Source organism: Lagopus muta, chromosome 8 (genome assembly GCF_023343835.1).
Source record: "Lagopus muta isolate bLagMut1 chromosome 8, bLagMut1 primary, whole genome shotgun sequence".
Taxonomy (NCBI): Eukaryota; Metazoa; Chordata; class Aves; order Galliformes; family Phasianidae; genus Lagopus; species Lagopus muta.
This window is the reverse complement of record NC_064440.1, coordinates 11,765,773-11,792,997: the sequence shown is the minus strand read 5'-3', so window position 1 is coordinate 11,792,997 and position 27,225 is coordinate 11,765,773. Positions and strand designations below refer to the sequence as shown.

The 27,225-nt window shown below is 36.9% G+C and overlaps 1 long non-coding RNA gene across 1 annotated transcript; it reads left to right on the top strand.

The window, feature by feature from the left end:
* The first annotated feature begins 71 nt into the window (after nucleotides 1-71).
* LOC125696940 (uncharacterized) lies at nucleotides 72-23,055 on the top strand. Its single transcript, XR_007378615.1, has 3 exons — nucleotides 72-136; nucleotides 19,537-19,722; nucleotides 22,175-23,055. It is a non-coding gene; the product is annotated as an uncharacterized LOC125696940 (long non-coding RNA).
* The last annotated feature ends 4,170 nt before the right edge of the window (nucleotides 23,056-27,225 follow it).

Sequence of the window (27,225 nt, the reverse complement as noted above, 5' to 3'; positions counted from 1 at the left end):
CCGGAAGCAGCTGACCCAGGGTGGGGTTGCCCTGGGTTCACATAAGGCTCAGCTGCTGAAGGGAGTGGATTGTTTGGGCCTATGCTGTATGCTGAGCAGGGATGCTGTATCTCCAGAGAGTACCTTCGTCAAACATGTGAGTTCTGCTCTTTTTTTCTATGTATGGATAGTGATCTGCCTGTGATTATTCTGGCTGGTGTTGCTAGGAGCTTCTCAGGAGCAGTTGAGCTTCTTCATGAGAGGAACATCCATGTTGATCAGTAGCACTCTGTGCAGTCCAGTTGTTTTCATTTTGCAGTGCGCTGGTGTGAAGTGTGTTGTTGGTACTGTGTCAGTGAAAACGGTGTAACTTCTCAGTGTTGTTATGACTTTCTTGTGGCAATCAGTCTATCAAATGCAAAAAGATAACTTTTAATTGCTTTGCCTGATAGAGTTCTTGAGGCTTTTATTGAGGTTCTGGCTTCATTTTTACTATTCCAATCCCATTTATTTCATTTGTTTCTATTTACAAGGCACGAAGTAATGGCGTAACTGATTTTCCTCTTAAGTTATGTGAGAAAACTTGAGGGGGAAAAAATATATATTGAATCAGGGGATGTTCTTTACCAAGAGAGTGGTGAAGTGCTGGAATAGGCTGCCCAGAGAAGCCGTGGATGCCCTATCCATGGAGGTGTTCAAGGCCAGGTTGAATGGGGCCCTGAGAAGCATAATCTGGTGTTAGATATGGAGGTTGGCGGCCCTGCCTGTGGCAGGAGGGTTTGCAGCTTGATGGTCCTTGAGGTCCCTTCCATTCCCAGCCATTTTATGATTCTATGAATACTCCTGAAAGAAAGATTTTTAATTGATTCTCCTTTTGGGAAGTGCTTCCTAATGTAATTATTTTGTGCTTATCTGTAGTCTCCCCCACAAATAAGAGTTATATTGATGCTAATGGATACTTGTCAATTTCTGGAATCAATAAGCTAAAGGAATCCATTATATCTCTAGCCAAATTTCTCTTTTGCAATAGCATTGCCCAGTTTCTGCAGAAAGAAAAAGGGAAAGCCTTTTTTTTAGTAGTAACTGTATGTTCCTCATTGTAACATTGAGATTTTTCCCAGTGATATTCTCTTTGTGTCAGTGACTGAGTTATAGGTAGGGACAATACTGAATAATTTGTACTGGAGAAGGAAACATTCCCTTTCAAAGATGGATTTTCTTATGAAGGGGGCTTTGTGTGTGTATAACACTTCACATAACCTCAGTAGTTGATCAATACACTATGAGCTTTTTACAATCACAAATGGCAGAAAGATGGTCTTGAAAATTTTCACTTGTTTACTCCAACAGAACTAATAAGTTCTCTTTTGGAAATAAGGCAAAGACTGTTGAATGCTCTTTGGGAACTATAGCCCAAACAACTTAGAGGAAATAATAAGCTATATATAAAGAAGTTATTCTGAAAAGTTTAATGTGCAGCACTGAATGCGTGGTGGTTGAGCCAGTAAGCATCATTGTCACAAGAGACACTATGTAACAGGTCTTTGCTACATGGGAAACAATATCAGCACTGCAGCTGCACAGATGCTAATTTGGTTATGGAATAAGCACAACTATTTTTTTTTCCTGTTTCAGTATTATACCATCTTCACGACAATGTAAACCAAACAAGAACAATGAACCACTGTCCCAGAACAAATGCATGAGGTTCATACTGGTGTTGTAATTTACAGTGATATAATTGTACCACTATTATCTATATTTCCTCAGTAGATGGAAGTCTTCACAATTACTTTTTTCCCCTAGAAATCAGCTTACAGAATGATAGAAAGAAGAAAAAAGAGAGGGAAATAACGAAGTGCACAACTGTTACACTGATTTTTGTGGGTATATAGATACAGTCACATTCTGGCTCATGGAAGAGTTGTTTGCTTGAGAACTACTTTCATTTGCACTGAGTAATGTGAAATGTGAATATTAAATAAGCAGAATTAATTAGCCTAGAAGAGAGGTGAAGGTAATCTTATTTTATCAGATAATAAAAACTTTGTTTAGACCTGTGCATAGAAATGAATTCATTGTGAGTACTGGTAACATTAATAAGGCAAAGGAAGGAAAACTGTAGTTTTATAGAACAGAAATCAGAATTGTAACCTAGGCAATATGGAAATCCAACATGAAAAATAATAGCAACTTGACACAACAATGTGCAGCAAAAATATAACTGTTAGGAATGTTTGCTGTAATTAAGTAATCACAAAATGCAGATGCAGAATACGAAGCCATCTATTTCTATTCTGAATTCTCTTCATCTATGGGATGTCTCTGAACAGAGGCTTTAAAAAAGCATGGTTAATTGTAGTAAGAAGGCTTGAAGTTATTTTCCTAACTGATATTTCCATAAACCACCTAGTCTAATAATACTGATATGTTTTGCTTAAAGTAGAAGTGGATTATTTAGTTTTTTTAAAGAACTACAGATTTTAAGAAAAATGTTTGTCTTGAAAGAAATAACACTATATAGAAAGAAAATCAGTCAAGCTGATCTGTGTGACACATTGCTGTCCTTGTCTAAAGAAGTCAGTAGAGAGTAAGCATCTCTACTAGGGGGCTACAGTGACTAGAATTGGCCTTCTACTGTCAATTGTGATCTAGCATCATGCTGCTTTGCTTTCTCTGTTCTAAGGTCTTACCAGACTTTCAGCTTTGAGAAATAAATGCTGATGGCTCCATTGCAGATCTGTAAATTTGATGCAAGGTACATCACATTGCTGAATGTAGCCCTTTTAAGTGTTTTTCTTGTAACTAGTCCGTTGTATTTTGCTGAAAACACCCCTGTAAGGAAACAAGAAAATGATGTTTTTTCCCCACACACAAAACCCTACAACACTGATGTTTGATAGCTACCGATGAATAAAATCGTCTCCTTTAAGTCATTGTGTATGCCAATCAACCAGGATAGGAAGTGTTTTTCCACTGAAAAGGTTCTCATAAGTTTCAATTAACGTAGTGGTATTTCCATTTATTCCATCAGCTTGTATTTTAAAAAGACATTGTCAGATGAAATTGGACATCATAATTGGATTTTTTTAGTTGAGGTTCTAAGAGCACTTGAAGATTGAAGTATATGTGTCTGTAAAGATTTCATAAATGTTTATATTATACTTACATTCATTCTCCATTCATTCTCCAAGGGATATTTTAATTACAAAAGAAATAATTCACTTAAATAAGTAAATACAGTACTAGCCATACTTTCAAACAAAAAAAGCTTGAGAAGAGTGTAGGTACTTTCTCAGAGTTACCCTGAATCTTTCCCTCAGTAGAACTAGATCTGAGCTCAGTTAAATGAATGGGAATCTGTGTCTACAGGAATTTGTTCCAGACATTTACGTAGTTGAAACTGGGGTTAAAATCAAGGAAATACTACTATCTGTGAACAAGTAGCAAAGCTCCTCTTGGCTTTCTTAGAAATAGAAAAATCTGTATATCCTTAGTGCTAGTCCTTTTCTGTTCCAGAGGGACGCTGCCCTACTGCATGTCCTATTCTGTATACTAAAACCTATATGTGTCGACTTTTCCTTGTTGCTGCTCTGTGCAAGTACCTTCAATACACCTTGAAAACCAGATGCTGAATGCACACTACACATGTTAAATGCCACCTACAATCTACATTATTCTCTATGGAAACTTGAAGGCCAATAAAGCCCATTCTGTCCATCTCTGTAGCTGACCCAAAGCTTCGAGATTGTATTAGTGCTAGGTCTGATTACACATCTTCTGTGAGGAGGTAGAAATATATTAACTCGAATTCAGAATGACATTGGCACAATCTCACAATTTTGTTGGTCAAAGTCTCTGGGTCCTGACTGGGATGTATATCACATACATCCCTTTGTGACCGTGCAGTTATCAGGCTGAAGAAGGGTACTGCACTTGGTTATTTATTCCAGAGTTTACCGGGTTCTTATTATGTTGGCTTTTCAAATTGCTGTTCTGTTCCTTTATGAGAATTCTGATCTTGTGCTGTGAAAGCCTGAAATTGTCACCTTGTTCAAATTTATAACAGCTTTATCAGCCCATTATTTCCAACATCTGGCCAGTAATATGTGGCAATAACTATTAGGTAATAACACCAATCTCTGATTAGAAAAGCTAATATCATACTAGCAATAAACTTTGTTCACCCTGCAGCAAAAATGCATGAGAGAGGAGATTCAGGAGGTATTTGAGTATGCAGCATAAACAAGACAAAGAAAATAGTAATAACACAGGTGTGTTAAAAATAAAATGAATTAAGTAAAAGACGAACAGAAATCTTCTGTTTCCAAAGTTTTCATTGCATGGAATCAGCCTCTAGCATATTATCCTATGAGTGCAATCCCAGCTCAGTGGGAATTTGTCTGACTGCTTTTGGAGCACACTGATGTTCATCTGGAGTAGGCATTCAAATTCAATCTGGTATTATTCTTTCAGCATGAGTTCAATCTTTACTTTTGCTGTACTCTTCCACTCCAGATTGCCAGTGTTAAATACATTTCAGGTGACAGCTTTCTGCAACAGCAGCATCATACTTATGAGGTTTTCCAAATCACTGTAGCATCAAACTGTTACCACTATTAAAAACTGGACCTCTAAGAGGTGAAGTCTTGTTTCTCAACTTGAACATAGTAGGAATTTTTCGGTTTTATAACTGAGTTGTTTTCTAGCTGATGCTATAAATAAAAGCAGGTTAAAATTGAACAGTGACATGTAATCCATTTATAGCTGAGGACTGAAGTTTGCTCTCTTCAGTTACACTTAGAATACTAGTGTGCAAGGTATTGCCACTGAAATGAATCTTTAACAGTGAAAGCAACTTAAAGCTCCCTGAATTGTGGCATTGTTTGAGTTGGAAGGGACCTTCAAAGGCCACCTGGTCCAATCACCCTGCAACCAGCAGGGACACAGTTCAATCAGGTGCGAAGAGCTTCCAGCCTGACCATGAGTGTCTTCAGGGATGGGAGCATCTGCCACCTCTCTGGGCAACCTGTGCCAATGCCACAGCAACTTTATTTATATTAAAAAAAAAAAACCCACACACACAATAACTTTTATCAAATCTATTGCATCGTATTTATAATCCTGGTGTCTTTTCAGGATCTTAAGAGATAATGACGGTTGGGGGAACTGTAGCTAAGAAAGAGGAGAATCAGGTGCTGTACAGTTGGGTGGAAAAAACAGCCCTCAAGTGAGGGTTTGTAAAAAGAATTAGGTGTCCTTGGATGGGCCTTGGATAAGCACTGTGGTGATTAATGTTTACAGTGCTGTCTGGGACAGCAAAAACTGGCGAATCTGGGTTTTAAAAGTGCTACAACTATTGCTAAGCTCATAAGGGAGTTTTCTAACCCTGGAAGGTCTACTTCTGACTAGATTTATCAACCTGTGGATGGCTTATGTAGGAAGAATGATGACAATTAAATACCAAATGAGGGCATTTACAAAATGTATTCAGAACTGTGCTGGTCCTGATAAATCAGGCTGGAAAATCAGAGGTTCACTCTGGGTGACTGGCCTGAGACCATCAAGTGTCTTCTAGTGTGTGTGAGTGAGCTGCTTAGACGTCCCGTAGTAACTGAATATATTTCTGTCTCAGTTGTGTATTTAATAGCTGCTTCCTAACCTTCCACTTCTGATCTTTGAGGCAGGTTTCAGTGTAGGTTTTGTTTTTGTGATGGTGGGTATCTTTGTGGCTCTTTGTTTTTTACACATTGTTTCTTTCTTTTTGGTGGGGCACTTCCAAGGACATTGCCCTGCTTGCTCTGAGTATTGAGTGCTGGTGAGGCTGCCTTGAGGCCTCTGGGTTTCAAGTTTATCTAAGTCTACTAGAAGGTGGAAACAAAGTCTCTGAAATACTTTTTGGAAAATTACAAATGAAGGGAGACTTCAGCCACCACTAAGCTGCAGCTCTGAACGTGCTGATCATACTCAAGCTGACATGTGAAAGGCAATTGAGAAAGTCATAACCTCACATATTGCCTGGTACAATTTATTAGACTGAAGAAAATATTTCACCCACCAGAAGATCCCTACAAGAGGGAGTAAGCTAAAATAAAAACTAAACTTAAAAAAGGAAAAATCCTAAAAGATGCAGGGAACTAAATTAGTTGCAACATATTCAGGATAAGAAACACTATGTGCTATACATAGCTGTCTTCTTAAACACCTTCTCCTTGGGGGAAAAAAAAATTTGAGCCTTTGCATTTTCACTTATACACTTTTAAAATGCTCAGATGATTGGTTTGCTATTTATTTCTAACGTGTGAAAGAGATATAAAAGGAAATTCCATGATATTTAAGGCCTGATCCTTCACCTGTGCCTTCCTGTAGAAGAAATGAGTCTCAGTAACTAACAAATTCAAGTTCCATTGGAAAAGGTTTTGAAAGAGTGAGTGAAATAAATAGTAACAAATACATGGGACCAGATGCTATTCATGCAGAAGCTCTAAATTAAACACAAGGTCTGTAATATGTTGCATACTATTTAAACTAGACTTAGTACCGAGAGAGTAAAAATGTGATATCAATTTCAGAAGTCTATGGGGACTGAGAGAGCTACTCTCCCCTAACCTGGACTAGGATAGGGAGTGAATTAATTGAAATGACACAAAGAATAGTTTTTGTTTTTTTTTTTTTTATAGACAGCTGAATAAATGCGAAAGTGAGGAAAAAATCCAAATGATAGTCACAGATGGATGTTATGCTTCAGGAGTGCTTGCCAGTTTGTCAGTCGTGAACAAGGATATGGATCAGTGTGGCCCAGAGGGTATAATGGGGCATCAGGATATCCAAAATCTTTTTACATAAACAACAAAAGCTGTTCAGGTAAAGAAGCTGTCATGGAACACAAGAGTGGAGCCCACTGTGAATTAATAATGGTGCAAGGTCTTACAAGCAAATAAGGATAAGCAGATAGTCCTTAGAAGAGGATCTAGGCCCTTTCATATAACCTCATAATGGGGAGGTTTATTCCCTCAATATGGGGAATAAAAGTGAAGAAAGAGAAAAGGTTTCTAGTCAAAACTATTTGCCTATGAGATGCTGCAGAGGGATCTCACAATAATACACAGCTGGCTACTTACACGTCAGATGAAATTCAGTATGAACAAATGCAGATCGGTGAACTAAGGAAAACAATGGTAAGAATACACGGAAAGGTATAAGTGCAAGTTAGTTCAACAAAGGACTTTAAAATCTCGAGTCAGTGCTATGAAAATATCTGCTCATTACTTAGCAGGCATTGAATCGAAAGAGTGTCAGTGATTATGAGGATAGCAATAGAGGCATCGTTGTGATAGCATTTAAAACCATAGGATACCTTAACTTGAATGAATACTGAGAGCAATTCTCGTCATCCCATCCACTCTGAATAAAAAAAGTAATGGAATTAAAAGCAATTCAGAAGAGAATGGTGATGATTAGAGATATGAAGCAGTATCCATATGGAAGTTACACAACAGGAGCCACAGTGTTTGGTAAAAATGACTGAGAGAAATGCACTGAAGGGCTGTAAATCACAAATAGAATGGAGCTGTTGAGCAGAGGTAAAGCAATTCTTTGTTCCAAATCTAACAGGAGCTGGAAGACATCTAATTATTTAATCACCTATAATTAAAACAAAAAATAAAAGCACAAGTTAAAACTGGATTCAGAGAGCAGCTACATCACAGAAGATAAGTTCAAGAACAATATACATGCAGTGTACAAATGAAATTTGGGGGTTATGATGTCCTTAGAAGTGGTACACATTGAGGGTTTGTGCTGTGTGCCTGCTTGATTCTTATGTTCTTTCTCTAAATATTTTGTGCTGAGAGTGAGAGAAAAGCTGGAGCTTCAGTCTGGTGCAGACATTATGTTCTTACTCATTTATTTTCATCTGATTTCATCCAAGCACGCGTTACAATTGGACCACCACAAATCTAGGGTCTCTGGGATGGGCAAATGACATTTTCAGATCCAGGAGGGCATGTAGTTCTTAGAATATTTGGCTGTGCTGGGAACTGAATTCTTCTGCAGACAATGATACTGGATCTACAGAGCAATTTGCTCATAAGTAGGCTATACTCACAAATTAGCTGGATTCCTTTAGAAGTTGCTCCTGCTGCCCCTTCATGCACTCGCAGTGTTTCTGCATTATTCTATGAGAATTTTCCACCTTTGCTGGAACCTATTCACCTCAAAACAATATCTTTTTCATGAAGAGGTTTTCTCTTGATGACATTAGTTATTTGCCCTACCATAACAAAGTGGGCAACTGCAGAGGCAAGAATGAGCAAGTAGGGGTGGGAAAGTAAATAATGACTATGTCAATGCTGCTGCCAAAGGTGTTTGTCATCCTAAACCTTGGTACATTCATAGAAGGGGAAAGAATCTGGATTATGCATCCTGTTTCCCTTATGTTTTCACAGTCACTGACTATGGACAAAAACTGTGCTTTTCTTACTTGCAGTCCAAATCTCTCATCTCATGAGACACCAATAGTTCTCATCAGTCTAAGCTGACAAAGTTAATGTGTTTTGCATCATGATCTGTTCCTTTAATAAAGGTTTTGGTCTCCTTGGGCTAAACCCTGTAGCTTTGCATTACACATAATCTCCTTAATCAGAGAACAAAAAACTAGGTTAAAGGAATGCAAAGTCGAGCTCATGACCACAGGGAGATTTGCTGTGCAAGCCATAGCCTTTGTTAACGAAGCATGAGATGACACATTAGATCTCTGGGCTTTGCCTGCGGCAGATATCTCTTGTGCAATCCTATGAGGTGCTCTGCTCCACGAGGACCCTTGCAATCCCATGAGGAGTGCTCAGGTCCTCAAGGCTGCTAAGCGCTTTCACAGACAGGCAAAAGACTGACTTCTATTTATCTCATTACCCGGTGTCATCAACTAAAGTAGTTTAATTAATCTTATGAGTATGAGGTATTATCTTTTGTTGTTGTTATTTTAAATTACTGCTTGGTAAGTAGTTAAAAATACAGTATTAATAAGGAAAAGTGTAGAAAACATGGTAACCATATCTCATAAACTCAGTTTGCACCAAAATTTTCATACAACTGTACCTTTTTTAGCTGCATATTCATGAGTTACTATACCTATCAGCAGTTCTCATCCAGCACACTCAGTTTTTCAGGGATATCCCAGAACTGTTAAAGGTTTTCCGCATGACAGCTTGTCTTATGATCTTTCACACCCATGCTAACATTCTTTTCTAGGCACACTCTTATAAGTTCAGTGTACTTAAACACAAAAGTGAATATAGTTATATGTATAGATATGGATATAGATCACGTGAGGATGGATATTCATACTAGTTAAATGGCAGCTAACATAACTGCTGAAAGGCCATATATTGGATAAGCTTCCTTAGTGACAGGTCAATAAATGTTGATATGGATGCAGTTCAATGCTATTTGCATTTGGCTGAGTCTAGTTGAATTCCTGGTGGATACAGAGTTACATATGATGGTCTCAGAGAGTTGCTGTTACACACAGCCCCGTATTGACTGAGGCACTGTAGAAATAATATGACTGCTTTGCAAAATTCCGAGAAGAAAACGTGTTTAAATGAGAAAATCTGTTGTAGGATCCAAAGACAGACCATTTTAAAGCACCAAGTTATGAGGAAACATTAAAGGACTGAATCAACTTTAACAACTGAGAATCATTTTTATGATAGCCATAGCTAGCTATGAAATCTTTTCTACATCCTCACTTAAATCATGATGGTTTTTGTGGTAATTTTCAGTTGTACTAAGAATATTTTTACAATGATAAGAAAAGGAAGCAATAAATAGGAAGACAATAGTTCTGCGTTGGACATTTTCCACAAAAAGTTTTGAATAATTTGTAATTTATATTCACATTAAGATCTGAAGAGGAAATTTCAGAGATTAAGGTCAGAGAAAGGGAAATAGTTATTACACATTTTCAGCTACTGTTTCAGAAATGCATACTTCACTGTGAAATTTATGCAGGAAGCATACTTTCATGCTATCTATTTTCCCTAGGAGTGCTGGATCTGAAGCAGGAATCATGATGCGAGCGATTCCAAACTTGAAATTAGTTAAGCTGATTTCTCTTTCTAGCTCTACTGACCAAATGGTGGTAGCCATTTCAGTTGCATATAGTTTTAAGTCTAAGAATAAGGTGTTCAAAATAAATTAAGCAAACAAATATTGTGGTTCATTAATCTGTCATGCATTTGAGAGTCAGTTTCTCTGTCTCTTGTTTTGCTGGACAGTTTTGTACAGGTGAGCTGTTTCACTAAGTTCAGCAGGGGAAATATTTTTGGTTCATCCTTCCTTGGGCACATCTGGAAAGGGTTTATTATCAACGTGTCTACATTGTCCAGATATATTTGTGAAGTCTGAATTTAGGAAGATCACTGATAAATACCGTTCAAGTTTCAGCAATGCTTTAACATGAAAGTGGTCTGTCCATGAAGAGGTCTTCAACCTCACCTTGAGCACTGTATCACACAAATAGTTTTGCTGGTAGAAAGCCCCAGGGAGTGAAATACAGTGCTATGTCTTTTTATTAACTATGCAGTATGGTTGGAAAAACAGCTGGTCTAATCTGTGAAGTAAAAATTGGAAGGCTATACATGATAATTCTCATGATAGTGGTGTTAGCATTACAAAGGCATGTTCTCCTGTAAAGATACTGATAACAGTAGATAATTTTTAGATGTTTTTTTCTGGTGACTAATACATACCTAGGAACTGTTCAGTACATGGTAGTATTTTACTTGGTTGAAAGGATCATGTGTTGTATTGTTAAGAATTTTTCCTTGAAAGTCAAAACCAATTTTATAGTTTAGTTTTCTCCTATGATATCACCTGCCCAAACTAGATGATCTGATTATTTTCATTTCTTTTAGCTCCACAGAGGTTTGTTTGTTCAACTGGTAATATAAAAACAACCTATTTTTCACCTCCTCCAGCCATGGTATTCTCTTTTACAATTGATTTTGCACTAATAAGTCTCATATGGTCGGATGAGCTGCCAGGAATGTTACACTACAGGTGCCTGATGAACCTCTGTCAGGCACAAGCAGTTCACAGACCACAGAAGTCTGCCCAGAAGAAAAAAAATAACTTCCCGATTCTCTTCATCTTTACTCAATGTCTTGCTGTGCATCATTCACCAACTCTCTTTTTTCCCCGTCATATTATAAGAAATCACTCAAGAAAATGTAGCTAGTTAACAACCAGCCACCTTTCCAAGCGCAATTAATCCTTTTCCCCTTGGAACCTGAGCCTGACATGGCAAACACAGACTTAAACAATGAAAGGGAAATTTAATGTTAATATTGAAGAAATTAACAAGCTCCCTGGTGGAAAACAGGGCTCAAGAAAATCATTCAGTTGCTTTCCTTTCTTATTCTTCTCCAGACAATCTGTCAAATCAGCTTATTTTATAATTCTCTCCTTCTGTTCTCGCTTGTCTTACAGGGACAGATATGTTGTCTTTTGCCATTGCTTGTGTCTCAGAAAAATAGATAAGAAATATGAGAGCTGCAGTAAAATTAATAGTTGTCAGTATCTGATTAGTCCATAAGAAAACAACTTTCTTTTAAGAGAAATTTTGTTATCCTAAAGGCACAACATTACAGGGTGAGGGGTTCTTCTAAAAATACCTGTTTTCCATACATTAAAAAATGTTTCCATACATTAGAAAATATTTTTCAAAATGAAAAGTTAGCTGCTTTCAGTATTTTTTATACAGAATTCATTATTATATAAAGTAAAAAAGAAAGCCTTTGTTATTAAAAAAGAGGATTTTTTCAAATACAGGGGGAATAGTTCAACCACTTCTATGGAAATTATTAATATTGTTAATGTGCTAAATCAGTAGCTTATGAGAGGACTGAAAGGGATAATATGATTCAAATATAAAAAAATATTAGAGTCAAACTCGGCCAATCATCTGTTTCTCATATGAAATGAAATTATGTTCATACAGAAAGTTAAGTACATGCTCAAGTGTTTTGCCAAACTTTGATTTCAGTCTGAGCTTGAGTGACAGCAAATACTTTATTTTGTGCCTAGAATGAGAGATGCTCGGAGGTAGCAGGTAGGTTGATTAATATTTGAAAAAACAGACTATTAAAATGTAAATGAAATAAATGCTACTGCCTGGAAAATGAGTTTTCAGCAACTGTCATCCAACCTGGATTCTACCTCCAGCCCCTCTGAGCACTTGTCAGCTGGATTCCAGCCTGGGTGAAGTGGGCAGGAGAGCATAGGAAACTAATGAGAATAAATGGGAATTAGTTTAGCACTCTCAAGCAGCTAAATTATCCTAAGATTAGTTACCTGTTTGGAGCAGACTACCCCAGGATTTATTCGGCAGAGGAGTGTGTGGGCAGAATTCCAGCATTTTAACTAGCAGGTCTTCGCTGTGGACTTAACAGAAACTAATTTGAATTGCATTAGAATTCTCCTCAACAGTGTCTCAAAGTCCAGCTTCCTCCTTGAAAAATCTACCAGATCCCAACATGCATGAGAAAATTCAGGACTGGTCTTAGTGTATAAATCACAGCCTCTCCATCCCTTTCATCTTCCCATTCAAACATCCATTGTTCTTGAACAAAGCCTTGGCAGGAGTACCACAAAGAGTGAAAAGTGGCAGCTTTTCAGTCCTGGAAGTTGGATACAGCATCTTAGCAAGTGTTGTGGGATGAGGCTGTGAGCAACTTCCAGACATCTATCAAGTTCCAACCAGCTCAACCCATTCAACCATTATCCTTTCAAGCACAGATGTAGATAGGTATATTGCAGAATATGCAGGCCACAGTCTTAGGAAACGGAGCAAAATCCAAGGGCTGGATTGCAGAAGTCCATCAGCTTTCAGCTTTTGTTCATGTGAAACATTTTCAACATTGTTATTTGTAGCATGAGCTCAATATCTCGTGTAATACTGTATGTGTCTGCTATTGGTTCAGGTGCATCTCTTTATTCAGATGCAGTCTTTTGTTGGGGATGGTAGTCCTACACTGCCAGCCTAGAGTGAATCCCTACAGAGTACTTGTGAAGCTATATTTTTGCCCTAGAAAAAAAACCTTAAAAATCTAGCATTTTTTTTTTTTTTTTTTTTTACAACATCAACTAGTTTTCTCTTTTGCATCTTCCATCATGATTAATATGTCTAAGTAGAAAAATATAGGGTCTTCTGAGTTATTGAAATGCAATGTAAGTGCAGGGCAAAGCTCTTTGTATCATTAAATTGCAACCTTTTGGAAAAACTTTTTCTACTTTAGGGTAACAGTGCAGTGGGAAAGTAGATTAGAAAACAAGAGTGCAAAGACTCTGCCTACTGTAAGTTCTGTTTTACACTCAACAAATGAAAATCTAAAATTACTGGTTCGCTGAGAATCACAGACTTTGAGATTTTGAATGTCGTCTAATCAGATCCCTAACCAGCTGAAATAAAGGGTGTGAATATTCCCCTTAGGATTAAAAATCGGAAGGGGAACTTAGGTTTGTTTGTTGGCTTTTAAAACTAAGTGATCAGAACATACAGCCTCCACAAGGTGGCAAACATTTGGTAATATCAGAAAAGTAAGCTGAAGTTTTAAGTTCAGAGAAGATCTCCAAAGTAGATCCAATTGCTCAAATACAAGTATGAGTTCAGCTGGGCCCCAGCTAATAGGAATAGATTCCTTGCTACGAGGGAGCAGGAGGATACAACCATAGGAAAGCAGTAAGATATAGTAGCATCTGATGTGCATGATCTGGATTAATATCTTTATTTCTTTCTTCTTCAAAGAAGTCAGGTTGCTTATCACATGCATTTGGTACATCACCATATTTTGTCCATGAGAGTCTGTATTAGGCAGCAAAGAAGCGCAGCCCACTTTTCACCCTGCTGCCCAGCTAGAGCTCCCACCAGGCTGCCAGGTACAGCTGGTCATAGCATGAAACCTACCATAGTTTTGTATAAGAGATGTATCCTCCCATAGCTGTAACATCCCATAGGCTGTGAAACTCAAGCTAATATGTGCCCAGATGTTCCATAGATTACATGAAATTTGACAAGTCTAATTATAGAGAAGGCCTTTCTCAGAAGTAATCCTTCAATTTTTTCGTGTGAATGGGGTAAAAGAAATCCTGGACAAATGCTGATAGTTCTGTCTTGTATCTTACTTAGTTAAAAAGAAATGTACAAAGGCTTTTATTCCAGTATCTATTTATCTAATCACTAACAAACATCGCTTCAATAAAGACGTTACTGCTATCATAGCCACAAAACCCATTTCCCTCAGAAGGCGAATCTTAGAGATGTGAAGAAAGCTTTACTTTTTGGTAACTACTGCAGGTAATAATCTCCTGAAACTAGTGTGTATGAAGTGCCAGCTGTTGTAGTTTCTATCCCCTTGAATCCAATAGAGAGTGGAACTGCTTTCTGTGGCAAGGACTTTTCTTTGTTCTTTACCTTCGGACATATTTATACAATAGAACTATGAATGAATGACTCTGATTTCTAAGCGCTGTACACAAATAACTATTATCTGATTAGAAAGTAAAGACTAAGCTTGAGTCTTGTTTTGCTCAGTTTTCACAATATGTTCACAATCGGAATGAAAAAGAAAAGCATAGCTGGGACAAGAGAGATGATGACCCCTTTACCTTGAAAAAATCATTTCAATTCTAAAAGCACAAAGGAAGAAAAATTAGGCTTTTTTTTTTTTTTTTTTTTAATCTTTACCTGAGCTTGATTAGGTCATAGAAAGTTCAGGTAATACTCATGCCTCACAGCCACAATCATCACAGCAGTAGAGAAGCTAATGGAACGGAAAGAAATGAATGGAAATTAAAACTTTTTAACGAATATTCCAGCTGCCTGATTGCAAGGAAAAGGTTTAAAATAAAAATTGTCTGGAAGTGTATTGACACATTCTGTTCTGATTAGCATCCAAATTACGTGTCACTAGCAGAGCCAGTGAAAACTATTACCTGAGAGCGCTCTGTTTTGAGAGGAAAGCTTTCATTTAAAAACCATGATGACCGTGCACTTCAATATTTTAAATTATCATTATTACAAGGTATGCGTGAGACCGCAAAAACAATCTTCCCTGTCTTCTTTCTTTCCAAAATGTGTTGTTTTGTTTGCTTGATACTCTTTTTATTTTTATTTATTAACTTAATGCCACTGCTAATTAAGGCTATCCAAACAGGCCAAAGCGGTTCAAAAGTCAAAGCTGATATTTATCATTAGCAAGAATTAATTTTTAAGTATGAGGGGTAGTATGGATGAGAGTGCAATTAATGTTTAAATGGATATTTTCTGCAACAGTCTCGTTTCGCAGACGTGACTATCAAACTGGACTCTGACCATGCTGGCTTTAAAGACTCCTAATTTGAAGACCTAAAAGTTAGGGCACTAATAAAAATATATTCCTTTTTCCTATTGACTTTATATCTTTCAAGTCTTGACTCAGACTGTTCAGAGTATATTATTATTTGTCTAGAACATATCATACCATTTTATAGCCTATGTAGAATCATTTAATTTATACAAGCAGCTGGGACTGCTCATGCTATTCAAGAGGCCACAATCATCCATTGCTTATATTAGGTCAACTGGTTGAAAATTCAGCAGAAACAAGACATGCCAAAAAAAAAAAAAAAAAAAAAAAAAACCAGATAAACAAACCAGGACTGGCATTGCTATTTAACTACGAAATGTAGAAAAGTGGCAGTTAACTCCTGACTTAGAAAATCACACAGAGAGGTGAACAGAACTCTGTCAGCAACATAAAGTTCTCCCCCCAAGTCTCTAAATGAGATTTATATTTAGTTTTTGTCTCCCAATCTGATGTCTTTTCTAACTATATATACATTTGCACTATAAATATACTTATCTTCTCTTGTAAAATGTTTTGAAATCTTCCAAAGAAAAGTACTAAGTATTTAGAGTTCTATTTATGGAGAAGACTAAAGTATGATAATGCTTTCTGTGTTGAGATTTCATAGTTCTGGAGAGGGGTTTGGTCTCCAATCAAAGAGCTGTTTACACATAAATATGTCTATAAATCCCACCGTTACTAATCGAGGAAAACTAGTAAATCAGCTAGCAGAAATCAGTGCTGGGAAAAGCAAGACAATAATAAAATTTCAACAAAGAAATAATATTAACACCAAACTGGAGCATGAGTTTTCCCCTGAGAAATTCAACATGTCAAAATGTCTTTACACTATCCTTGATTTAGCTAATTCAAATGTAGTCACAAGTGACATCAGATGAGTCAGGCACACCGTCTGGACCTAAATTCTGAATTTGGAAGTGACAAACTAAGAAGTTTGCTTGGATGCTTCAGTTTAACAGCTAAAGCAGAAAACAAAGTTCTCCATGAGTTTTCAGGCAAAGCACAAGTTGAACAAAATGACATATCCAGTGATTAATCAATCTTCTGAAGACGTGTGATGCTGAAATTTAGTGCTACACATGTAGAAACTCCAATTTTAACCCATGTGAAGTCAGCGGACTTAATCATGCTGGCCGATTTTATTTTATTATGATCTATACTAACTTACAGAGAACAAAGACTCTTCACTTGTTTCACCTTGTCCTGTCTGCAAGGACTATTAAATAGATTCCTTTCTTACTACAGGACAGTGTCATTTTTTAAAATTTTACAAACAAAATCCTTGATGGGTGTAAATATTTCACTTGTAGCTTTCCTCTTTACTCCTCTTGATGCTGAGAAACTTGTATTCCTTATTTTTCATGAAAACGCTTGTCATGATGAGAAGCCATCACAGAAATCTTTCTAAATTTCCCTGACAATTGGCTCATTCATAATCTAATTATGCCAGCCAACAAGAAACTCCAAAGGTCCCTCAATGTACTGTGACAGTTTTTACACAGATCTTGATGACACTTGCCAAGCTATTTGCACATCCTCGGTGTTTCTGTCAAAAGAATGTAGGGAGAAATAAGAAATCAGGGGACTTTTACCATATGAAATATAACTAAACAATTTTTTCCTCTGTCAAGTTGAAATACCAGCCTAAAATAGTCATGTGAAAGGCAAACAGGGAGGTAGACCTGTTCTTGTGAGGATGTCTTCTCTCCAAAAACTAAGGGCATCCCAGGTTCAAGGTGTAGAGGGAAATGAAGTTATTTTAAAATACTATTCTCATGGTAGAAATAAAAGGCCGATCCTGCATCAGAAGAAAGGTCCATCGGGATCCTTTCCTTGATGCATCTACTAAGGGACTTTGTGTCAAACAGGTCCCTCATCTAGAGTTATAGGTTTCCTTTCCAACAATCCTGGTTTTGTGTTCTGGAGGGAGCAGAAACAGTATTATTCGTCTTGGTAAGAAAGTCAACCAACCATAAAATGATCCCTGAAGTGACACAGAAAGGCTTCCTATAGTCCACAAGTTTTGAACTTGACAGTGTACATATTTATACGAGGAAGATATTTTCTTAGGTCCCACTGTTAATAGCCATCAGTCAAATAAGGCTATATCTTATACAGACATCTTGCGTTAAAGTTATTCTTCTGTTTTCTTTGTTTGTTTTTGTTGTTGTAACCCAATAGAAGGTTAAAATCTACCAAAAGGAAAGCAAGAACTTACATATAAATTGATTATGAGATCTGGGGATGGTATGCTGTTAATGTTTTACACACCTGACCTGAATTTTTTTCCTTTTTGCTTTGGGTCTTTATACAGAACTGAAGTTATTCTGTAATTAATTAATTACACTCTACTTTGGATCGTTTAACATAATTCCATATTGTAATGTGTTGTGCAAACTAATGTAGATATTCAAAATCACAAGAAAACTGCAGGCAGAAATATCTTCCTACTGTACTTATTTAGAATAAGTTTTCTGAAGCTCTTTGACAGCTCTTTCTCGGTTTAAGACACTTAAAGAAACAGTGCTATGTGGAGCACATAACATATTTAACTTCAAATTTGCCAATTTGTGAAATTGAATACTGGAATCAATAGAAATGTCATTTATTTCACATTAGCATCAAAGCAGGTAGATTTATATGACCACTTGGTTGCTACACTAGACTTCATCATGCTTAACAATGAAAAAGCTTAAGGCTACCTGTTCCAAGAGAGAAAAGCACAATCTTTCAATAGTGCTAATCAGTTAGGATGAATTTTGTAGGAAGATGAAAAAATCACAGATTTGAGTAGATTTAATCCTTTTCAGCAGGAGTTATCTCAAAGGGGAATTTCATCTCTCACCACAGATATGTCTGAACAAATATTTTTTTTTTTTCTCTGGAGAGAAATGGCTTTCTTTACAGACCTAACTAGATAGGAAAAGGAACAGAAAGGTTAAGCTTCATGCAGAAGAGAGGTGAAATGACTCCCCTAGAAGTCATTGCCTCTGGCTTCTCAAACCTTCTTTCTTCTGCTGGGAATGGAGACTTCTCACAGTCTTGCTCACAGATGACCATGCTCTTCCAAGAATGCTTCCTCTTGCTAGTATTCATGCTGCAAAGTAAAGCAGTGAAGTGGCTCAAGAAAAAATGCTTTTGGAAGTGATAGCATTATGCTCTAAAACATGCCTCACAAATGACTTGTAGCTTAGCTGATTTAATGATAAAATGTTGCTGTTTCATTGGCAGGACAGACTTGGTCAAATGCCTTAACAGCACTTGCAAACATTAATACAAATTCCAAGTGGCTATTCAATCCCATGTTCACAGCTCTTGTTATTCAAGTTGCTGTGTGACTGTCAGAAGAAAACAGATTGCTGTTCATTTTAATCAGTCAGATCATAGTTTTATTGAACGTGCCTGTTTGATGTGATTGCATCTTGTGCAACCAAGTGAAAGAAGACAAAAAGAACAATTTTATATCACATAGATAAGAACAGATGTGCCCCTCAGAATTCATTATAGAAATCTGTTTTGCAGCCGTATGTTCCACTTCATCTGAAATCCTTTTGTTCTCATCAGCCTCTCCCTGTGTGAAACCATCACTTTGCATTTTGCAAGCATCCCCTAATGGAATCTTATTTTATCCATATCCTTGGATTCCCTGCTAAATATTGAAAACTAAGATGCTTAGTTTTCCGTAACATACCAAAATAGTCTCCATGTAGTAAACTGTTTGTAAAGCACCAGGTATATTTATTCTCTATATTGCTCCCTCTTTATGTATTACTTTTTGATACCTTTGATACCCTTTGAGGAAGAAGAAAAGGAAAATGAAGACAGGTGGGAAGAAAAAGGAAGAGAAGAGAAGGGAGGAGAAGGGGAAGAAGCTCTAGTGATAAAGAGTTTTTAAATGATTTTGTTTCGTTGGCTTTTTGTTCTGCACCAGTCTGAGATTTCAGGGTCAGCATAGCTCTGTCAAATCTCAGCTCAGCCTTTGTGTCATTCTAGTTTAAAGTGTATTCAAGTCTTTAGACATTCAAATTCCCTTCAGACTTACATGAGTATATGCATGAATCAAAATTAGAGGTATCATCTGCTGTATCTTTTCCTCATAACCTTTTCTAAACACCTACGTGACTATGCTGACTAATACGTATTTTACTAGCATGATCCTTAGCTGATGTATACTGAAGTGGCTGCACTGATTTCAATGGAGCTATGCCAAATTACATTACATCAGTGGTCTGGCTGAAACCCTATCTCCCTTGACATCATTGGCAAAGTTCCCGTTGTCTTCAGCAAAGCAATTATTTCAGCGTATATGCTCTGTGTATAGAGACTCTACTCAGCGGTAAGTCGCACAGTCAGGCAAGTGGTCCCATGCTTTATTTAGAGGCATCATACGCATCCTGAGAAGTCTGTTACAGGTCACCATTAAAACATGAATTTCTTGATCGGTTAAGAGTCGGACAAACATAAATTAACGTTTGCAAAAATATTTTGAAGATGTTCCAGTGTAAATTGGAGTAGTGACAGGGAGCATTTACTAACTTTTCTTGTCTCTCTTATAAAACCGTTGTTTTTTCTTGAATATCTTCCTTGGTTTAGTTTGACTTTGTGGGGTGTTTTTTTTTTGCTAATTTTTTTAAGGGAAGTTTGTTTGTTTGTTTTCTAAATTGTTGTTGGGTAATTGGGTAACTTTATTGTTTCATAGAGAGACCTAGTTCGTATTTTTCTCATTTGCTTCAAATTTCCTTTTTTCTCAGTCTGGACAGCAAATCAAAAGCCAGTCACACAGACAATACTAGCTAGTTCTTCTTAACTCTATTGAAATACCAATAATAATAATAATTGATTTCCAGTCCTTTTTTAGCAGAGGATGTCACATATTTAAGCTATTGCTGTGTTAGACTAGAGGTAAGCTAAATGATAAAGTGACTGTCTCCTCATGCCTGTTTGAAGAGAGCAAAGGGATTTCTATTTCTTGTAAACCTGGAGGAGTCTGATAACACAGACATTTTATAATCTGAAAGCCAGACTTCCATCAAATGCACCTTGAGAGACAGATGTTGAAGTTCTGAAATGCCAGAAAAGCGTTTCACTGAGAAGAAAAGGTGTAAATTGCACTTGTGTGAACAGTAAAGGGACAGCTGAAAAATCCATATCAAAATGTTATGAATTATACTGCAGACCTAATTTGTTTTGTGTGTGACATTAATGCTGTTGAAAGCACATTGACATAAAAGCGTAATATAAACATTACCAGCTGAGGCTAAAATAAAAGCAGGAAGGTTATTGTTGACAGTATGGATATAAACATATCAGTCTTATAATAGTATTATAAATAAAAAGGTTGTTAATTTAACAATAGCCATATATATATGTGTGTGTATATATATATATATATACAGATATATATAATGTTAGTGCTCACACGTTGTCAGCCTTTGCATCAGCATTTATATAGGATCTCATAAACCAGCCAAATACTTCCTGTTAACTTTTGGGAAGTGATAAAGTGAACATGACCATAAACATGGTTTTTCTGCATAAATCTGGTCTGTACATGTGTAAACTGCATTGGTAATTTATAAAAGTTAATGTAAACGGAAGTAGCCTGCACATGATTCACAAATGCCAATGTAATGAAAAACAGGCACCTCGGTTCTGTATGTATGTGGTGTTAGAGCAACGAAGGTCAAATAAATTTTTCTATAAATGACTTTCATCATGCTGAGGTTTCAAAGTTCTCAATGAGAGTGCATTAACTGCAGAAATGTATGCAATATGACCACCACATCTCTTCCCCAGAACTGATTTTCTTACTAAGGCTTGGTCTTACCAGGGTAAAGGGGAATTTTTTAGAAGAGATTTCTGAAAAATAGATATCTATTTCTGTGGTGCTAAATGCTCATTCTACAGCACATTTCCATGAGTTTTAGTTTTAATCAAAGCCACTTACCACGGACTTTGGAAGTACAGGGGAAACTAATGTCTGAGTTTGAGAGACTAACAGTCCAGGGGACCCAAACATATAACCTGCATGGCACCATCTTTCTTACATAGAGGGAAGTTCAGATTTGCTTTTAATATCAAGCCAAAAGCTTGTGAATTCATTCAGTTATTCTCATGATAAAGGTCCCACAAGAGGATCCTTAAAATAAATATGGGTGTGCATCAAGGGAAGAAGTTCTCTACAAAATGGGACCAAAGATTTTGATTTTATGCCTCACTTTAATAAGAGATTACTCAAAGAAAAAGAGCTTGTTACCACTAGAAACAGCGCTGGCAGACAACTTGAATTCCAGGGTATCCTCCCCAATTAAAAATACCTGTCTGACTCTTTTATATGAGATGCTAAGGAGTCAGAAAAGCTTGTAGTTTTGCATGAACTATGCTGCTGATTCCCGTAATTTAAAAAAAAAATAGTAATTTATCCACTAAAAACCAATATTTTTATTATAGAGCATTAAATAACTAGGGGATTGGAACTAGTTGATCTCTGAGGTTCCTTCCAGTTCAAGCCATGATTCTAACTGAACAAACGTCATACCAGTCCCAAAACAGAGGTATTAAAGTTACTTTAAGGAATGTGATGTTTCATGCCTAGAAACCATCTGCTAAATGAAACAGTGAGACTAAAATGAGGAGACTGCAGATAGCTCCAGATTGGAAGCTTCCTCATGCAGTGGGAATGCTAATCAGTGTGGATCCTAGCAGCTGTAGGTGTTCTGCTCCCAATAACGAGTAGCATGATCTCATAGCTTCTTTTTCTATTTTCTGTCTTTACATTTTCTTTCTAGAGTGAAGAGCAAGCTGCAAGTCCTTGATCAACATATTTAGAGAAGAGAAATTTAAGGAGAAAGGGCATTATCTTTGATAGTGTTTTAAATGGCAGGCACTGAAGGAAATTAACAAGCAGCGACTGGCAAGTCATGGGAAAACATTTTGAGATTCTACCTTATGTTGGTTTGGTTTCTAGCGTCTAATTTTACACTTCCTGCTTTTGTCAGTATTCTTATTTCCACTCCCATTTCCTACAGTGTGATGACTTAGAAAGAACCCTTCCTTTGGAAAAGGATTTCTGTGTATGTTAGTGTTTTTTGCAAAAGCATACATAGGCAACTAGGTCACAGAACTCCAAGCACAGAAGTATCTTAGGTGTGCATGAGAACTGAATCCTGACTGATTCTGAAGGCAAATCATAGCCAGAAAGCTGAAAAAGATGCAGGACTGTTTGTTAGCTTGTTTGTTCCTTTCTTTCCTGTTTGATTCATGTCATCGCAGCAAGAAAAAGAAATTTAGATCTTTCAGTTGGTCCATTACTTTGAATATCCCACCATAATTAAATCATGATGATTACTGTGAAGTCTTAAGTTTATTTCTGGCTCTATTTTTTATCATTTTTCTGCATCTTAATTTTTATGTTTTACAATACATGTAGTGATGCTAAACTTCTGAACAATGTGCTTTGAGATCCTTGTAAAAAAAAAAAAAGTGCTAAATGTTTTACTGCTGTTGAAATTCTGAGAAGATATTCAGCAACTTATGCTAGGTTGAGATCTCAAAAAAGACCTCTGGTCATTTGAAGTCACATTGTAATGATTACAAATGAATAGAAGTCCCATCTAGACTCCTCCTGTAAAGAAATTAAAATATCTTCAGCAAAGCTATGACATCCACTTGTTCAGACAAAGTAGAAATAAAATCTTCTGAAGATCTTTGACCAGTTATTTCCTTTTAGCTTTACTAAGAAGGGCATCAAAACTGCCTTCTGTTGAAAGTTGAAACATTTTTTCTTACTTTCCGTGACAAGAAGCAGGGAAATAACCCTGGTGACTTTTTTATCAGCCAATTCCAGTACCGGCACAATCAGATGACATTACTATGATGTGCTTTCACGGTTGCTCTGACTGATTGTGCATGCTGGAGCTTCTTAATGCCAACATATCTCTTTAATTAAAATCAAATAACCCATGGAGAAACAAAATGGAACAAATACAAGGTAAGTAAATCCTTGTGAATATTTCTAAGGCCCATTGAGCCTGAGGAATGTACAAGGTATGGGTGGTAAAGAAAAAGAAACTTCCTTATACAGCCCCAGTGCTCACTCTTCTCTCATTCTGCAAATGTGGACAGATGCTCATACTGTCTCAAATAAGTAGCTTTTCCCAAAAAATGGCCATGTGAGCAAAGTACTTTCAGAAGTTTTTTCATAGGTGCCAATCCCCAGTGTCTATGTACTGCAGCCTGTGTAAGCCTTATTCATGCAAAATGCCTCAGAAAGCGGGGGAGGAAGAGAGTCATGGGCCAAAGAGGGTTGAGAGAATCCTATTTTGTTTTATCTAGAATCATAGAATCAGAAAGGTTAGAAAAAACCTCTAAGATCATCCAGTCCAACTTTCCACCTACTACCAATATTGCCCTCTAAGCCATGCTATTCAGTTCCCCATCTACACATTTCTTGAGTACCTCTGAAGCTGGTGACTCCACTACTTGGGGTGTCATTCATCTACATCACATCCCACTGGAGGGTAGGAAATAGTTGCTGTGTTGTCCTCTTCAAATCTGTTCCCCTCCTCCAGTCATCACTGAGGTTGCAGTTCTGGAATGGCAGTTATTATGAGCAATTTACAGATGCTTTTTATAAGTTGAAGTTCATAGGAGAGAAATCCACAGAAATATTTTATTCACAGCAAAATCCTCCTCTTAGAGGCAGGAAGCCTGCATATGTTGGTCTAAAATGTCAGCAACAAAGAGAAGCTGCACGCTGTCAGCAAAACTAAGCTATGGAAAACCAACATAAGCACCTTGTAGAGACAATGAATAAGGTAGGATGTCCAAGACTGTGTATTATGAATGTGTCCCTCATACTTCTTATTAAAAATGTATACTATAAAGTTAAGTGAGTAAATAAGCTGATCAGCTATCAACAACAAAAATGGCCCTGGGGATTTAGACCTCATTAGCTTAGAATCAAACCAAAGTGACGAATTCCATTCCTAATTGATTCTGCAAAGATTCCTAATAAGGCTATAAAGGGAGGTAACCTGAAGATAATGGATTGCTTTTTGGAAAAAAAAGATTATAAGGGAGAGGGAAGGGCCATTGCTTAAAAATGGAAAAGACTGGGGATGGAGGTTATGAAAGAAGTCTTTGGGGATATGTTTACATTCAGATCTGTGAACTGTGTCACAGTTTGTTTGTTCTTGTATCTCTGAAAGTAGAAAGATGTGTAATAGAAAATTAATTGTGGTGGCAAAATTCTGCAAGATTTATTCCTGATCTAATTACTGATATTGTCAAAACTTTACTCATTCCTATCACAAATGGTAGATTCAAACTTAAAAATGTTACCCTTTCCCTCACTGCAGAATTTGAAACAAGAGCATGCGGTCTCTGACATATCAGAAATTCAACTCTACCTGATAGAATTTCTATTAGCTTCAGTAATGTTACCTTCATAATACCAGAATTCCTATGTACCCATTACTGTGTAATTAATGGTTTTACATCTGAAAGCCCATTCCAGTGGTTGCCAGTTACAGCTCTGTAGGTCTTACAGTCCTGTAACTCCAGCAACTAATTTGAGACTGAGATTGTATAAAGTAAAATCCTGTGTCTGCCCATCTCCATGAAGAATTCCTTCTTTATTCTCTCTGTTTTCACAGGGAAATTTTTTCCTTATTTTGTAGTGGATAGGTGAATAGGAGGAATCACTGCTTAGGAAGGGTAAATTCATAGTTGTACCATCTTAGATTTGTCCAAATTAGAAATTGTCAGCCAGACTGTAAACATACTAAAATTTACTCAACTTGTTTTCATGGGTTATGAGATACAACAGAAGAACTCTTGGATCTTCAGTTTCTAGCTATTCTATGTGTCTTCTGGTCAAATAGAATCAGAATGGCCCACGTTGGAAGGGACCTCAGGGATTGTGAATCTCCAAACCCCCTGTCACAGGCAGGACCACCAACCTCCCCATTTAGACAACAGGATATCACCATAGAAACTGTTGCGAAGAACCCAAAAGCCATCCAAGACTTCAGGTGTCTATCTATACATGAGTATAAATTATGTGGCAAGCCAAAATCATTTAAGCACCAGCCTATAGATTCTTAAAGAAAGCAAATTCAAAATGTCTTATCTGCACATTAATAAAGTTAGTGAGGATCACTGTCCAAGCAAGAGTCAAGACTAAATCTTCAATAAAGGCCCATCTAAATGAATTCCATGAGAAATGCATGTGAATAATGGGCCCTGATGCTCTCTGAAGCAGCTCTGGAGCATTAGGTTACCTTAGCGCAAACATTATTATTATGGTTCCTTCAGTCTGAATTTCTTTATTTTCACTGGTCTTGGTCCCAGAAGAGCTAGTTAAAGGCACATTTATGCCAACACTATTAGGAAAAGTTGGGGGGGAAAAAAGGGAAAAGTAAAAACAGGAGAAATATGCAAAGTTGTCTGCTCATGATAAATGAACAACAGTGTTAAAGAGGGAAGAAAGTTGTTCCAATTACTAAATAATGCTAGGAGTGTAATAAACACTGAATTTTACAATTGTGTCATTTTTTCATTTAAATGATGAAAATCTTGTGTAGTGTAAGAAAATCTCTTAAAAGAAATCATTAAATAAATAAATCATTATTATGTATTATAATTAGAAAAATCTAATGTCATTGTAATGTAACTGTACAATCAGAGTACTCAACTGAGCATTGTACTTTTACTTTTTTGTTGTTCTTTTACACACCTACAAACTAAATCAGCAGTCAGTGAAGCTTATTAGTCTATAAGAGAAGTGGGGAGGTACATAAAATAATTTGCAAGGTGAATATGGTAAGGAGTGATAGAAGAACAAAGCTGCATCTAAATTTCACGGCCTGACAGCACATCTCAGTTACCAAATCAGAATGGGAAATCCAGCCTCAACCAGACTATTAGACTCATAGGTACAGACATTTCACTTTCTAATTCACTTTCTTTATCCAGCATTATTTCACAGGAAAAAAAAAAAAATCAGTTTGGTGACTTAACCATGACAGCACAACCAACCTGAGATAGTGGTTGGAGGAATTCCCAGTTTCAGCAGGTGGAAGGGGAAGTTAAAATGTAAGTCATCTACTTCCTTTCAATATAAGTACACCAGGTGAAAGGCAAAGTCAATATCAAGTCAGAGGTATTCAGTTAGTGTAAGTGTAGGGGGGATATAAATCAGGAGGAATTTGGACATGCTATGTGCCTGGACTTTGCAGTGATATGTTTTATTGTATCCGGACTCCTTGCTTTAATAGAAGACCCCCAAACTGTATTACTGCTACTCAGAATGAAATTCACTAAGTGCAGGGTGCTTGCTTTTTGCTTTTGTTTTTCTGTTAACTGAAAAAATGGCAGTGATATGTGAGACCTGGAAATGTATGTACCATATCTGTGCTTCTGCCATTTTCTTGGCTTATCAGATAGAAACAGTGAGTCCCGCTGAGTTGAGGTAAAGCAAGTTGTTGCAAGTTAGCTGACCTTTTGTGAATCTCACATGCATGTTCTTAGTTCACAGTTTACCTCTTTTGGCCCTCACTCAGTTGAGAAAAATAATACAGGTGGAGTATTTGAATATTTAATATGCATTTTCAATGCTATTCTGAAAGTTAGAATTCAGAGGAAAATGAAGGATGCAAAGTTATTATCTCATCTTAAGATTGTTTTGAGTAATCACGAAGCAAGTTTTTTTTTTTTGGTATATGACTATTTACCTGTGTTTTGAGACTTTATTAACTGAAGATTGTAAAGTGCATAGTGATCCCTGGACAGAGCATGGTTTATACCACATTAAGCTAAAATATAAATAAGGATAAAG